Source organism: Streptopelia decaocto, assembly GCF_964273445.1.
Source record: "Streptopelia decaocto genome assembly, chromosome: 3".
Classification (NCBI taxonomy): Eukaryota; Metazoa; Chordata; class Aves; order Columbiformes; family Columbidae; genus Streptopelia; species Streptopelia decaocto.
In genome coordinates this window covers 13,470,868-13,483,496 of record NC_138656.1, presented here as the reverse complement: position 1 = coordinate 13,483,496, position 12,629 = coordinate 13,470,868, and the positions used below count along the sequence as shown (strand labels likewise).

General features: G+C 43.8%; 1 long non-coding RNA gene across 1 annotated transcript; it reads left to right on the top strand.

Moving 5' to 3' along the window:
- The first annotated feature begins 795 nt into the window (after positions 1-795).
- On the top strand, positions 796-2,828 carry LOC309438293. Its single transcript, XR_014183749.1, has 3 exons — positions 796-871; positions 1,452-1,557; positions 2,331-2,828. It is a non-coding gene; the product is annotated as an uncharacterized lncRNA (long non-coding RNA).
- The last annotated feature ends 9,801 nt before the right edge of the window (positions 2,829-12,629 follow it).

The following is a 12,629-nucleotide window of genomic DNA, read 5'->3' as shown; positions in this document are numbered from 1 at the left end:
TCTCTTATCCAAAGTCACCATTGGTAGGTCTGAATGAACTAGGTAGTGTCATTTTCCTGCTAATCCTGTTGTCCCTTCCCTTCCTGCTGTCATGCTTGTCAGGGAGGAAAAGCTGGTGGAATTTCAAGAGATAGCATCTTTTCCCCCTCATCGGCTGTGTAAACAGGATGATGCAGAAAGGGTCAGAAACAGAAGCAAGAGAGTGACTATCACACCTAGCTGTTTTCTAGAGGTCTGTAAGCTTCATAGCTGCTCGGAGGCATTTACCAGTGTCCCACTTTCCCCTTCCACAGGCCCTGAAGAAGTGGCACTGAAATAATCTGGTGAACAATGGACATGAGGTGCACCAGGTGCCTGTCACATGTGGGCATGTGCTGTGGAGACAGATGGAGGAGCCAGCTTGCTTCGTTTCTGGGGGATGAAGGAATCCCAGTGATGAATGCTGATGCCATGGTTTGGAAATTTTTTCTGCTTTGCCTGGCACAATCCAGCAGTGGTCTGGTAAATTAAACCCAAAAGCTTGTTTTGTGGTCAGGGCCATGATGAAAAGTTTCTCATGGGAAGCTTGATGTGAGTCCTCACAAGTTGCCAGCACCTGAGATCTGGATCTCAGAGAGGTCTCTTGGGATGGGGGAAAGTGGTGCAAGGAGAGAGGTAGTGTCAAGATAGGCACAAGGGATATCTGCAGGAGGCAATCACAATGCATTTTTGTAGGGAGGAAAAGGACTGTCTGCACATGCAAAGCAAACCTTAGAAAATAAGTGAGTATCCAGGCTGTTGTGTTTCTCTACCTGTAGAAGCTGCCGGTGCTGCTGGACCAACAAACATCAGCCCTCTAAGAACCGGATGAAAGGACAAGCAAAGCCCCGTGGTGAGAAAGGCTTCCTTTGTGGCTTCTTTTGTAAGACAATGAGCCATTTAAGGCTTCAGCGTCTTTTGCAAAAGCAAAATGCTGCTGTAGCTGTGACTGCCAAAAGTGAAGCTATTTCTCTGTCTTCTGTTTGCCTTGTCTGGCAATTGTTAGGCAGTAACTGGAAATGAGTAAGGGAATCCTTTTCTCTCTTAAAAACAAATGCTTTTGCAGCTATGAAAGCAAGTAATTTTCTTTAGAAGCTTATGTTCTCTTGAGTGGCGAATTAAACTCCTGCACAGCCTAACAAACTTGACTTTCACCAAGCCCAGCCTCTCACTTTCAAAATCTTTGCTTCTCCCCAGAATGAAAAGGTATTATTGCAAAACTTTCCTGATTTCTATACGCTGTATGTACTGGGCTCTGGTTTTGTGTCAAAGTCCAGCTGTTTGCGACCATCGTAAGGAGCTGACAAACCCTCTTCTAGTCCCTTCTCATTCCCTAGTTATTAGACAGCACAGTGATGCTGCATTAGCAAAGCCATCCAGATGTTTGGCTTTGTGGGGCATGTTGATTAATTGGATTTCCATTTAACTTTCAGGATTGCCTACATGGCCACCACAGTTGTGGGGAAAGTGATGGTGCACACTCTGCTGAAATTTCTCCCTGACATCTTAAACCAGGAGAGAAGTGTACTGGTTGCCATGGTAATTAGCCACCCTGCAAAAAACAGGTGTTTTCTCTGCCTTATGAAAACCATTTCACCCACCAGACACTTCTGAGCAAGGTGGGCATTACAGGGAAGTGTTTAAAATCGCTGTTGCTTGTGCTGTCCCTGGGCTCATCAGCTGGAATGATGGGAGAACTTCAGGCTCAATTCAGCAAAGCCAATGCTTGAACAAGCACAGGCTTCATTGAAACATCTGCCTAAATGTCTTACAAATTTGGACCTTTGTAACAATTTCTTCTCACCTGGGCACCTACAGCAATTCAGGAGTGGTAAACTCCTGGCTTCTAATCTGTATTTTTTTTTTCCTGCCTTGGGAAGCAAAGAAAAGGAAAAGTGGAAACAGCAAGGCAGTTTCTCTGCTGGTGTCTCTTTGAGATGCTCCAGAAGAAAACAGTTCCCTGACACCAATTAACTCTCGCAGAGGATCTGCTGATTTTGAGTGGAACATGAAATCTCATTGAGATAGAAATAACTCTTTTATGCCTGTCTCAGTTCTCAACACTTCATCAAATTCTCATCCTGGACTCCTGCCAGGTCTTTTCAGAAATAACAAAACGATTATTCTTAGCACCAAGCTAGGAAGACTTTCTACTCCTAAAAAAAGCAAAACATACCCTGCATTTGTTGCAATTTTACACCTTGTTTTCATTAACAACTCACTCATTCCTGCTCTAGCCTGGTAAATATATTTATGATTGTACAGTTCATCGGATTTTTTTTCACCTTGTATTTATTTTTTCTCTCCTACAGTGCTGAAAATTGGATGATGATGAACGGAAAACAAGTTGAAGGCAAGCCAAGGAGAAGCAGAGCAACAAGGCAAGCATGGTGGAGAAGGAGAGACCCACCAGAGCAGGGAACACTGAGTTTCATTTGTTTTTCACGTAGTGAAAAGACAGATGGAACACGGTCTGGGAAGCTTTTGGAGGAGTGTCCTGCAGATTATAAATAAAGGGGAGGGAGACAGGGAAACTGGTCAGAAAGCAAAGGTAACAGAAGCCAGCAGGGCTTTTTGGATTAAAGCTCTGCCACAGTTTTGCAGCTGGAACTTTTTTCCCTCAGAGTGAAAAGTAAATTAATCAATGCCACCATACTTGGTAAACTCCTTTTCTGCCAAGTTAATAATTTCAGAAGCAAAACAAGTAAGATACAAAGAAAAATTCCCTCTTGGTATTTTGAAATGAAAAATTAATTCCAAATATCATTCCTTGGACATTCCCCTTGTTTTTAAAAAAATTTAAAAATGATTGCACAAAGTAAAATGTCTGTTCCTCATTGCTTCAGAGTTTCACTGAACTTAGAGAAATATTTTGGCATTTGTTGGAAACATTAAGAGCATTCTGGTCAGGGAGGAGTCTGAATAACCTTCTTAATTTTGGGTGCAGGCATTGCCAGCAATGCAGGAATAAATATTAAGGCCCACTCCAACCTGAGGCTGGGCCTAAAAGCGAAACTCTTGTGATGGGGCTTTGGGGGCTGGTAGTGTTCTGGACAAAATGTGATACACGTGAGTTCGAAATGTTGTTAGATGAATGAAGGGAACAAAAAAAACGACACTTCTGGCTCTGGAGGCTAAGAGAGGTTTGTATGAAGTATTGCTGCACATTTGTCTTATTTTTATACTTCTCCTGGGTAACCTGTTTTCCCAGTGCCAAAGAGGGTAAGGGATCTGAAGCATTTTTGAACTGACCATGGAGTCACTCTTTCCATTCTTGTTTTAAGCTTTTATGAAGAGAAACAGGTTCCCCTTAACTCTTACTGGCTGGGGAGAAACAAGTGATCCACACAGGTTTCCTACTAGTATTTTTCCAGGCACACACAGTGTCCTGCCTTGAACATCATTCCAGTGAAAGCATTAAGCCTATTTATGGGGCGAGTGAGACTGATGAGAATATGAGAATGGTGCAATTAGAGTTAATTAAACATGCTGAAGTGATGAGTCTGGATTTCCAACACCCACATAAGCACACTGAAGATTAAATGAGGAGGCAGAAATCCTGTAGGTCTTGTGTGTGATACGAAGTTTTGAGAGGCATCATTAAGACACACCAACTACTGGGACTTTTCAGGGAGAATGGATTTAATACGTAACACAAGCAAGTGAAGCAATGAGTAATTTAGACTGGAAGAGACCTCTGGAGCTGACTTGATGAAAAAGAAATCCTAACAAAAGAAGAAAATGAGATACAAACAAGATTTTTATTCTGTGGTGTGAAGTGGTTGGCACTGAACTTCTCAAGCCCTTGACAGAATGAGGTCCCCTTTGTCCCTGTGAGCTTTGTTCCTGGAGCATATCTTCCTGTCCACTTTTGTATGAAAACCATCTGTCTTGCAGACTCCAAAGGCACTCTGAAATGTGACTCAAATCTTGGCAAGAGGAACATCTGGGGGATTTTTTTTCAAATGTGGACTCCCACCTTGGATTATAATCTGTGTGTGTTCATGTTCAGTGTTGGGTGTCCTATCTCCTCTCAGGGAGTGTTACGACATGTGCTTTACAGCTGACCAAATTCCTCAGTGTGTTTCAGGGCTGGGCCTGCAGGGGCTTGCAAGTCTTATTTGGGACTCTCACCAGCCTTTTCCTCTCTGCACTCACTTTGTTCCCATGGGGGCCATGATAAGATCATTTGATATAAGCAGTATGAATGGGCAGACCCTGTTCTACACCTTTCCAAGTGAGCACACTGAATTCAAATTGAGACATTGAAGGGTGTCTGAATACTCTTTTTTTTTTTTTTTTTTTTAAATCATTATTTTCATATCTCTGGCACTGCTGTTTCTATTGGGAAGAGCAAGCCTCTGTGTGAGATTACATTTGCTGATCTTTCTGAAAGATATTTTAATAATGCTTCAAAATAAACAAAAAAAACCACTGAAAGGACAGAAGGAGAACTCCCCCGACAGCCCACTGTTCTGCCCCTTGAATCTATTTAGGCTAAATTTTTCCCATACTGAGAACCAAATTTCCAGAAGAAAGTGCCTCTGTTGCAGCAGAAACTGGAGGTGGTCTGGCTTCCCTTGGCGGGCAAAGAATCATAGAATAGTTTGGGTTGGAAGGGACCTTCAAAGGTCATCTAGTCCAACCCTGTGCAGTGAACAGAGACATCTTCAACCAGATCAGGTTGCTCAGAGCCCCGTCCAGCCTGGCCTTGAGTTTTTCCAGAGGTGGAGCATCTACCACCTCTCTGGGCAACCTGTGACAGTGTCCTATCATGCTCATTGTAAAAAATTTCTTCCTTGTGTCTGGCCTGAATTTCCCCTCCCTTAGTTTAAAACCATTACCCCTTGTCCTATGGCAACAGGTCCTGCTAAAAAGCCTGTCCCCATCTTTCTTCTAGGCCCATTTCAAGTACTGAAAGGCTGCAATAAGGTCTCCCTGGAGCCTTCTCTTCTCCAGGCTGAACAACCCCAACTCTCTCAGCCTGTCCTCACAGCAGAGCTGTTCCAGCCCTCTGATCATTTTTGTGGCCTCCTCTGGCCTCTCTCCAACAGGTCCATGTCTTGCCTGTGCTGAGAGCTCCAGAGCTGGATGCAGGACTCCAGGTGGGGTCTCACCAGAGCAGAAAGATCCCACCAGCTATGCACAAAGCTGGTCGTGTTTGCTTGGTAAGACTTAACTGCAGTAGTTGCAAACTGCCTCTCCCCACTCCCACACCAGAGGCTGGGATAAGACAGATTTCCTGGAATTAGGCTGGTTTTGGGGTTTTGTTCTTCTAGCTACAGGGACTCGGTAACTGGGAAGCTGAGCCAGCTCAAAGCATCCAGGTGCATATCACAGGCAGCACAATGCAGTTTGCGCTGATCTTGTGATAGGAACCAGCATGTTTCCTTTCAAGAGCCTCAGCATCCTGGGCCAGGGCAGCATCTCTTGTGCTCTTGGACTTTGAAGCAGCCCACAAAGAGGACCTCAAGGTCTGATGCCTGTGTGTCACTCTTCTTGCTGTGCTGCAGCAGCTGAGGTTTGCTTCCTGACAGCTGAGTACATGAATTTTTATATCGGCTGTGCAGGTGAGGCAACTAAGGAGAGGTTGCTAGGAATGTAGCACTTTCAGAGCAGCGCACACCATTAATCCCATCCTCCCCAGCACAGAGATAGTTCAGCATCTTTGTAGATGAAAGGAATGAAGCTTGTTTGTTCACATGCTTTCCCATAAAAACAAGGATACTGTGATTTTTCTCAGTGGTAGCTGTCTCCCTTAATCATCCCTCCATAATTTTTTTACTCCTTTAGCTAGTTTCCACCAGATTTAACAGTAGGGGACACATCTCAAAGGTTATACATTCAAATAGGGTTTTCTCCCCCGCCATAAAGAGGAGGCCATGCAGGGGAAACATTGCAGGAGTGGTTGTCAGTGAAATAGCTGAAATCTGAGGTTAACCCTTACTAGGCATTAAAAAATCCTCAGATGAGAGATGAAACCTGTTAGCAAGGTATGTAGACTCCCATATTAAGGGTTCATTAGGGGTTTTTTTACCCCTATTTACACTTTTAGGGGACATAACTCTGCCTCGTGCAGCTGAGAAGAGGCGTGAAAAGGAGCACTGGGAGATTCAGTACTTTAGGATCAGCCTCAGTAACTGTACTTTCCTGTGGATTGCTCAGCAGGTGGAACAGCAGTGGCAAACCACAAAAACAGCACATATAAATAACATTTGAAAATTAATCATCCCATTTCCTGCAAGTGATAAGAAAATATGCCTTATTCGTGAGTAATTTGCAGTCAATCATGGCAATTTCTAATATTTAAATACTAAGTAAATTAATTATTTGGCATTATTTTTAGTTAACTGATTTACTGTAATTGCAATGGCTAAATAAATCAATTACTTAAAAAAATAGAAGCCCCAGACAAACACAGTAAATCAATTACTTACTGTTTAATGGGAATTACTTGGTGTTACAGAAAGCAACAGAGGAACAAATCCTTTTATGACATCAACAAAATTCAATCACTGTCTGAGGAAAGGGATTTCAGTGCAAAGTTACATCTTTAACTCACAAGATAATGTAATGAAACAGTGAGAATGTATGGCAGCCATGAGCCCAGCCTAAACACCATGTGCCACGAAGTGACCAGCTGGGACATGGTCATCTGAACCATGGATGAACCAGGAACAGCACTTGTCACAGAAAACCTGTGCCAACAGATAGCATTTGTGATTGCCTCGATAAATACCACTTAGGCTGAAAAAACAAATATGGTGTTAGAAATCATTAGAGAAGGAGTGAAGAAGATACTGGAGAACAGAATTGTTATGGATATGGATGGGGGTTACTCTTAGCCCATGCCTTGGACACTCTGTGCAGTTCCTTGTCTGCTCATCTTGGGATGGTTTATTAGGAGACACTTCAACACATGCCACTGGAGGTGCTCAGGGTCTGCCGTGGTTTCTGTGTAAGACAGCCATGGATGCACAGTCTAGGACTTTTTGGCCTGGATGGAGAAGTATACGTGTGTGTAAGGGAGGAGAGGATTACACTGAGGGTTACTGAATGCACAGGATAAACAATGCCTAGGATATCCCAGCTGAAAGCTGCAGGGGAATTGTCATCCATCTTGCCCCATTCCCCATGAGCACAAGTGCAGCCATCTCTGGAGACACAGCACTGTGGGGCAGAGCCCCTTGGCCAGCACCCATGTATCTCCTCCCCATGCCACGCAGCAGCACAAGAAACAAAGCCTGGTTTCCCACCGGCTTGAGCATCACTGAGGCAATAACCTCAGCAATAACCTGCTCTGCTGACAAGAGGCTAGACCCAGGCTCCATGTGTGCTGGTGGCCATCGGGAACCCCTGTGCTCATGGACCCTCCAGCAATCACCATAACTGCTGAGCTCTTCCTGGCAATTTCCCCTCAGAGGATGTGCTCAATTTGCATCTCTCTATCCAGCCAGCTACTTTCACACAACTTGGATGAATTTAATTATCTTCTGGAGCTCAAATTATGTCTGATGAGCTTTAAATTGGGCAGCAGCTTCAGTATTAGTCATGAGAAGGTAGAAAGACAGATGAGCGATGCTGTGCAGTGTGCAAACCCTGCCTCATTAGGAAAGTGGGGTTAGAGCCCACCAGAGCTTGGTTAAATAGGCACATTATTATTTCTGGTCTCCTGGCCACTCTTCTCATTAGTGCTATGACCCACTTTTAAGTTTGTTTGCTTGGGATGCTGAAAAACAAGCTAGAATCAGAAATTATGAAACATTTTACCCAAGGTAAATGTGACTTCTGTATTTTTGGATATGTTATGAACTAGCTTAGTATGAAAATAATTTCCTTGGTGATGCAGGAACCATCCCAAAACACTGAGTAAGGAGGGTTACACAGTCCAGCACAAAAATACCCAGAATATCATTATTTGTTTTGTGGCTACATGTTTAAAATAAAATTGCTAATGGGAAAAAAAAATACCATTTTCAATGGAGTGTTCTTCAAAGGAAAACTCATCTGTGTCTGCGGCATTAAGGTACCACTCCTAGTGATGCTGTGACTGCCTCTCAACCTGAAAATCCTGTTCAGGCAGTTCTGCCTCCTCCAGCTGGCCCAGGAACTCAGCGGGAGTGAGACCAGCTCCCTGCTTTCCTCCTCAGCATCCACAGCTGGGGAGACCCTGACCTGATGGGACTTGATAGCTTTCCTCCATGAAGAAATCCATGTGACCTGCCTGAAGGGATAGCACAAAATGTGCCCAGGGGGTTCTGCTCTCTCCTGGATTTTATTCCAGCCCTAAATTGCCCTTGGCCATACAGACAACAAGTTGTTTTCCCAATGTGGATTTCCTGGCAAATGCAGATGTCTTTTCATAGGGAAGCAGTTGCTGCTGCTCCTGATATCAAGGCTGGGTCTGCCAAACATTTAATCTCTCCTCCAAAGCACTGGGGATAGGGGTGAACCTATAAAGGAAGAAATAAGAGTCTTTAAAAAAATTGTTTCACCTCTTTTTATCTAAAGCAATCAAACCACTTCAGCTGAAGCCTTCTGCAAGGCCACTTCTTGAAGAAGGTGACTAGACATGCAAAGTTTACCCAGGCTGTAAAACATTGGGAAGAACCACAAATAACTGGAATATCTAGTTCCATAATAAGAAGCACTACATTGCTTTGCCAGTGGACAGTGCTGCCAGGAACAAAGGTGTCATAATCACATACAACAGATACATGTGATATATATGATCTAGTGATAGGACCTGAGGGAATGGCAGGAAGATGTTCCAGGGGAGGTTTAGGTTGGATTTTAGGAAAAGGTTCTTCACCCAGAGGGTGCTGAAGCACTGGAACAGGACCCCCAGGGAGGCAGTCATGGCCACGACACTGACAGTATTCAAGAAGCATTTGGACAATGCCTTCAGACACACGGTGTGGATTTGAGGTTGTCCTATGCAGGGACAGGAATTGGACTCGTTGATCCTTGTGGGTCCCTTTCAACTCAGGACATTCTACGATTCTATGTTCTTGTGCCAAGAGGGACCAGCTGATACCGAGTCCTGCACTAGGAGGTGTGTGCTGCAGCATCTGCTGTGGGCAAGGCTGGGAAGAAATTTGGAGGCAGAGGTTCGAAGTGACACTGACTGAAGGAGGTATGAGGGGCTCCCCCATGTCCTTCCTTGCACCTCGCCAGAAAGGTAAATGGCACTTCCCAGCCTCTGACAGCAGACAGGTGAAAACTGTAGTTATTAGCAACTTGAACCTGACTTTATTTTTAATGCAGCATGACAGGAACTTTCACAGCAGGAGTGACAGGCTCCCCCTGAGTGCAAGATCTTTCTCAAGAAGCAAGATTTACTTTTGCTGCCTCTACTGAAGTAGTGTCAGAAATTAGTGCATTTCAAATATTAAGCATTTAGTGTGCTTCAGCTGTGTCCCTGATGGTATAAATTAACCACAGATCAACTGAGGAGCCAATTTGAGTTTGAAATAGAGAGCCTTAATGAGATGTCTGCGGTGGTTGTTTGTTGTGTGCTTTTTTTTTTAATAAAACAACAACAACAAAAAACAAACCACACCTGGAAGGTGGAGGTTAATGCAAAAGTTTATTGCTTTGGTCTTTGTCTTATAAACCGCCCCCTTCACGATTGTGTTAGGTACTGTCCATGCAGTTAGAGCTCCCGCTACAAAGAGTTTAACCTTGCTATGTGGCACTGGCATAGTTCTTTTTTTACAGAAATTAAGGCCTAGACCCACCTACAGAAAACAGCATACTGGGACATAAAAGCATGGAGAATGGCAAAATTCTCCAATATTATGGCAACAGGAGCATAAATTAGTATATTGGAGTGCTGATAGATGTTAATTTCCTGTCTCACCTGCAGAATGCCTTTGGAAGGCTTCATTGCCATGCAAATGGAGTTTGCACACAGCCTAATGAAAATACATCTGTCAGACTGCACACATGTGTAACATCAAATGTTAGCATAACTAGGATTTCTAGAGCAAGCGAATTTCATCTGGGGCTGGTTAGACTTGGCCCACCACTGGAAACAATAAGCGTTAATTACGCTTCAGTAGTTCAGAGATTTTTCTGATGAATAATTCATCTCTTATTGGACCCCAAAAGACACCATGATACTAGAAAACTTTTGACCTTGAAATGATGGAGGAGAATTTTGACAAAGAAATTGCAAAACTGACAAATGAGAAGGCAACAATGAATGCAGTCAAGTGAAGGGGGAAAATGATCATCTAACTCAGACATAATTTTGCAAGGGATCGAGTTGTCGTCTGATTTATTTTGGAGTAAACCTCCAAGGAGACATGTCTGTGACGATGCATTCATTGAGATTAAAGACCTGAAGGGTATTACTGCTGTGTCCTGCTATGGAAGCCCAGGAGCAAGGAGCTGTGCAGCTTGAGCTTCACAGTGGACTTTCTGCCAGGGAAAGTCAGGGACCTCAGGATCCAGAGGAAGCAACTGCACTAAACATACGATGTTGGGCTTCTCTTCCTCCATTTTTAGCTCTTATTTTTCATTAACTAACAAACCTATATCCTCCTTTGTCTTCCTTCCAATTCTAACAGATTTTAAAAACTGTTCTATTTCCCATTAATGTCTCTTTCAATGCATAGCCTGTCTCTCTGTGTATTTTTACATGCATGTGTTCTCCCTTCATTGTCTTTTTTTCTTTTTGTATAACATTTGGGAGACTCCTCCTCTGATTTTCCAGCCACAAAAGGACTCTTTGAGCAGCCATCTGAATTTTGCACTGTGCTGCAGATGTGTGATTCCTGTGCCATCTGGAAACTACAGTGACATATTCATCTGGAGTTTGGCTCTGTATATCAGAGCAAGAGCAGTGGCTGAGGCTGGGGTCCTCAGCAGTGTACTGTCAGGAAGCTTGCCATGGGTCGGACCCTCTGTCGGCACCCTTCCTCCTTATCATGCACTTCTGGGACTGACCATACAAGCTTCATCTTAACCTTTGCCAAAGCAAGTCCATCAGATTCCTCAGAATGACTCCTCTATCTGCCCATGGGACTGGACTCTCTGTAAGACAAGCTGAAGTCAAAGGCTGTGTGTTTGGTCCCAGCTGGTGGTGGCTGTTCAAACCAAATTAAGGCTCTACATCTCAAGCAGGTCCAAGACTTTACTTGGTGCTATGCAGAAAGTTCTTTGGCTTCAAGGACTTTCCTGATTTCATGGGAATAAGCGTGGTCTCCCACACCATGAGATCAAATATGACCCTTTAGGTAGGACTCCATTTCCTAAACATAGATTTCTAGGAATTTTCTGTGGTACATGTTCAGCTGCTGCTCCAGGAGTAAAGAGGTTGATAAATCCCATGTCCTCTCCACCAGCCATGCTGATGCGCTGGTTACCCCAAAGCATCTCAAATGACACTAAGTACCTGTGTTTAGGGAGCTGAATAATTCTTTTCTACCCTTTCAACTTGTCCACTCAGAAATGACACACTGGAGAAAGGTGACCCATCGCTGGCAAAGGGAGTGACCAGGGTGCTGCAAACAGCTTCCCTTTCCACTAATGAACCGAGCACAAAGAAGAGGCCCAAAACCTGAGATGTGACCAAGTCACATTTCCTTTTAAAATATTCCATGGGTCCTTTGAAGACGTGATTGAAGGAGACATGGTAGAGGTGGGGAAGAGATGCTAGAACTGCTAGCAGATGAAGATATAGAAAATCAGTTTCTGTGATCCCAGAAGCTTGGCAGATAATGGTCCAGGAAGTGCTTTCCTGCTTACTTGCCAAACATAAGCAATGTCTAGTATTTTATAAGTGTTTGAGCTATCCTAGCAACACATACACATCTCTTTACAAAGAGCATCATTTCTACTTGGTTTCTGTTTTGTGATTTCAACCACATCACATGAAATACAGAGATGAACGCTGGTCAGAAGAGCGATTCATCAGCTCCCACAGTTATAATGTGAACCCAGAGTTCTGTCACAAAATTACTGTGGATTAATTTTTGCCTTCCAAATGCTTCTTAAGTCTTTAGAGCTTTTCTTGTCAATTTTCAGCTGTGACCATAAGGCTAGAAGACTGAAAAACTAAAACATAAAACTTGCCTTCCAATATAATGGTGCCAAAGCAAGGGTCAGAAAGAAAAAAGAAGCACACTGGAAGAATGAGTAGCTTCATTGATACGTTGCTGGTGGTATCCATGGAGCTACCCCAACACATACAGATGTATTATATCAGTTAACATAAACGAAACGTCCTCAAAGTCATGGTCCCTGCAGCTCATCACCTCTCCCTCTGGGATGGGGCTGAGTTATGTTAGTGCCCTATTTGCTACTGTGCAACAAACCCCACGATGCCTTTCAACAGGCCAGACACAGGAGTGATTTAGCTACAGCCAGTGAGAATAAGCAGGAAGGATTAGCAAGCTGGAATGGGCTGGTCTCGGCAGGTCCTGCATAGGAACAAGGTCTGCTGGGAGGTCCAGGAATAAATCTCACCAAAGAGATGTGAATGGCAGACCATGCTCACTGAGCTCTGGGTCTTCTGCTGTCAAGTTGCTGTTTCCATGTTGCATGAGTCTGGAGTAATGTCATGGCAGTTACTCAGTGTCCCCATGCAGAAGGTGGGAATCAAT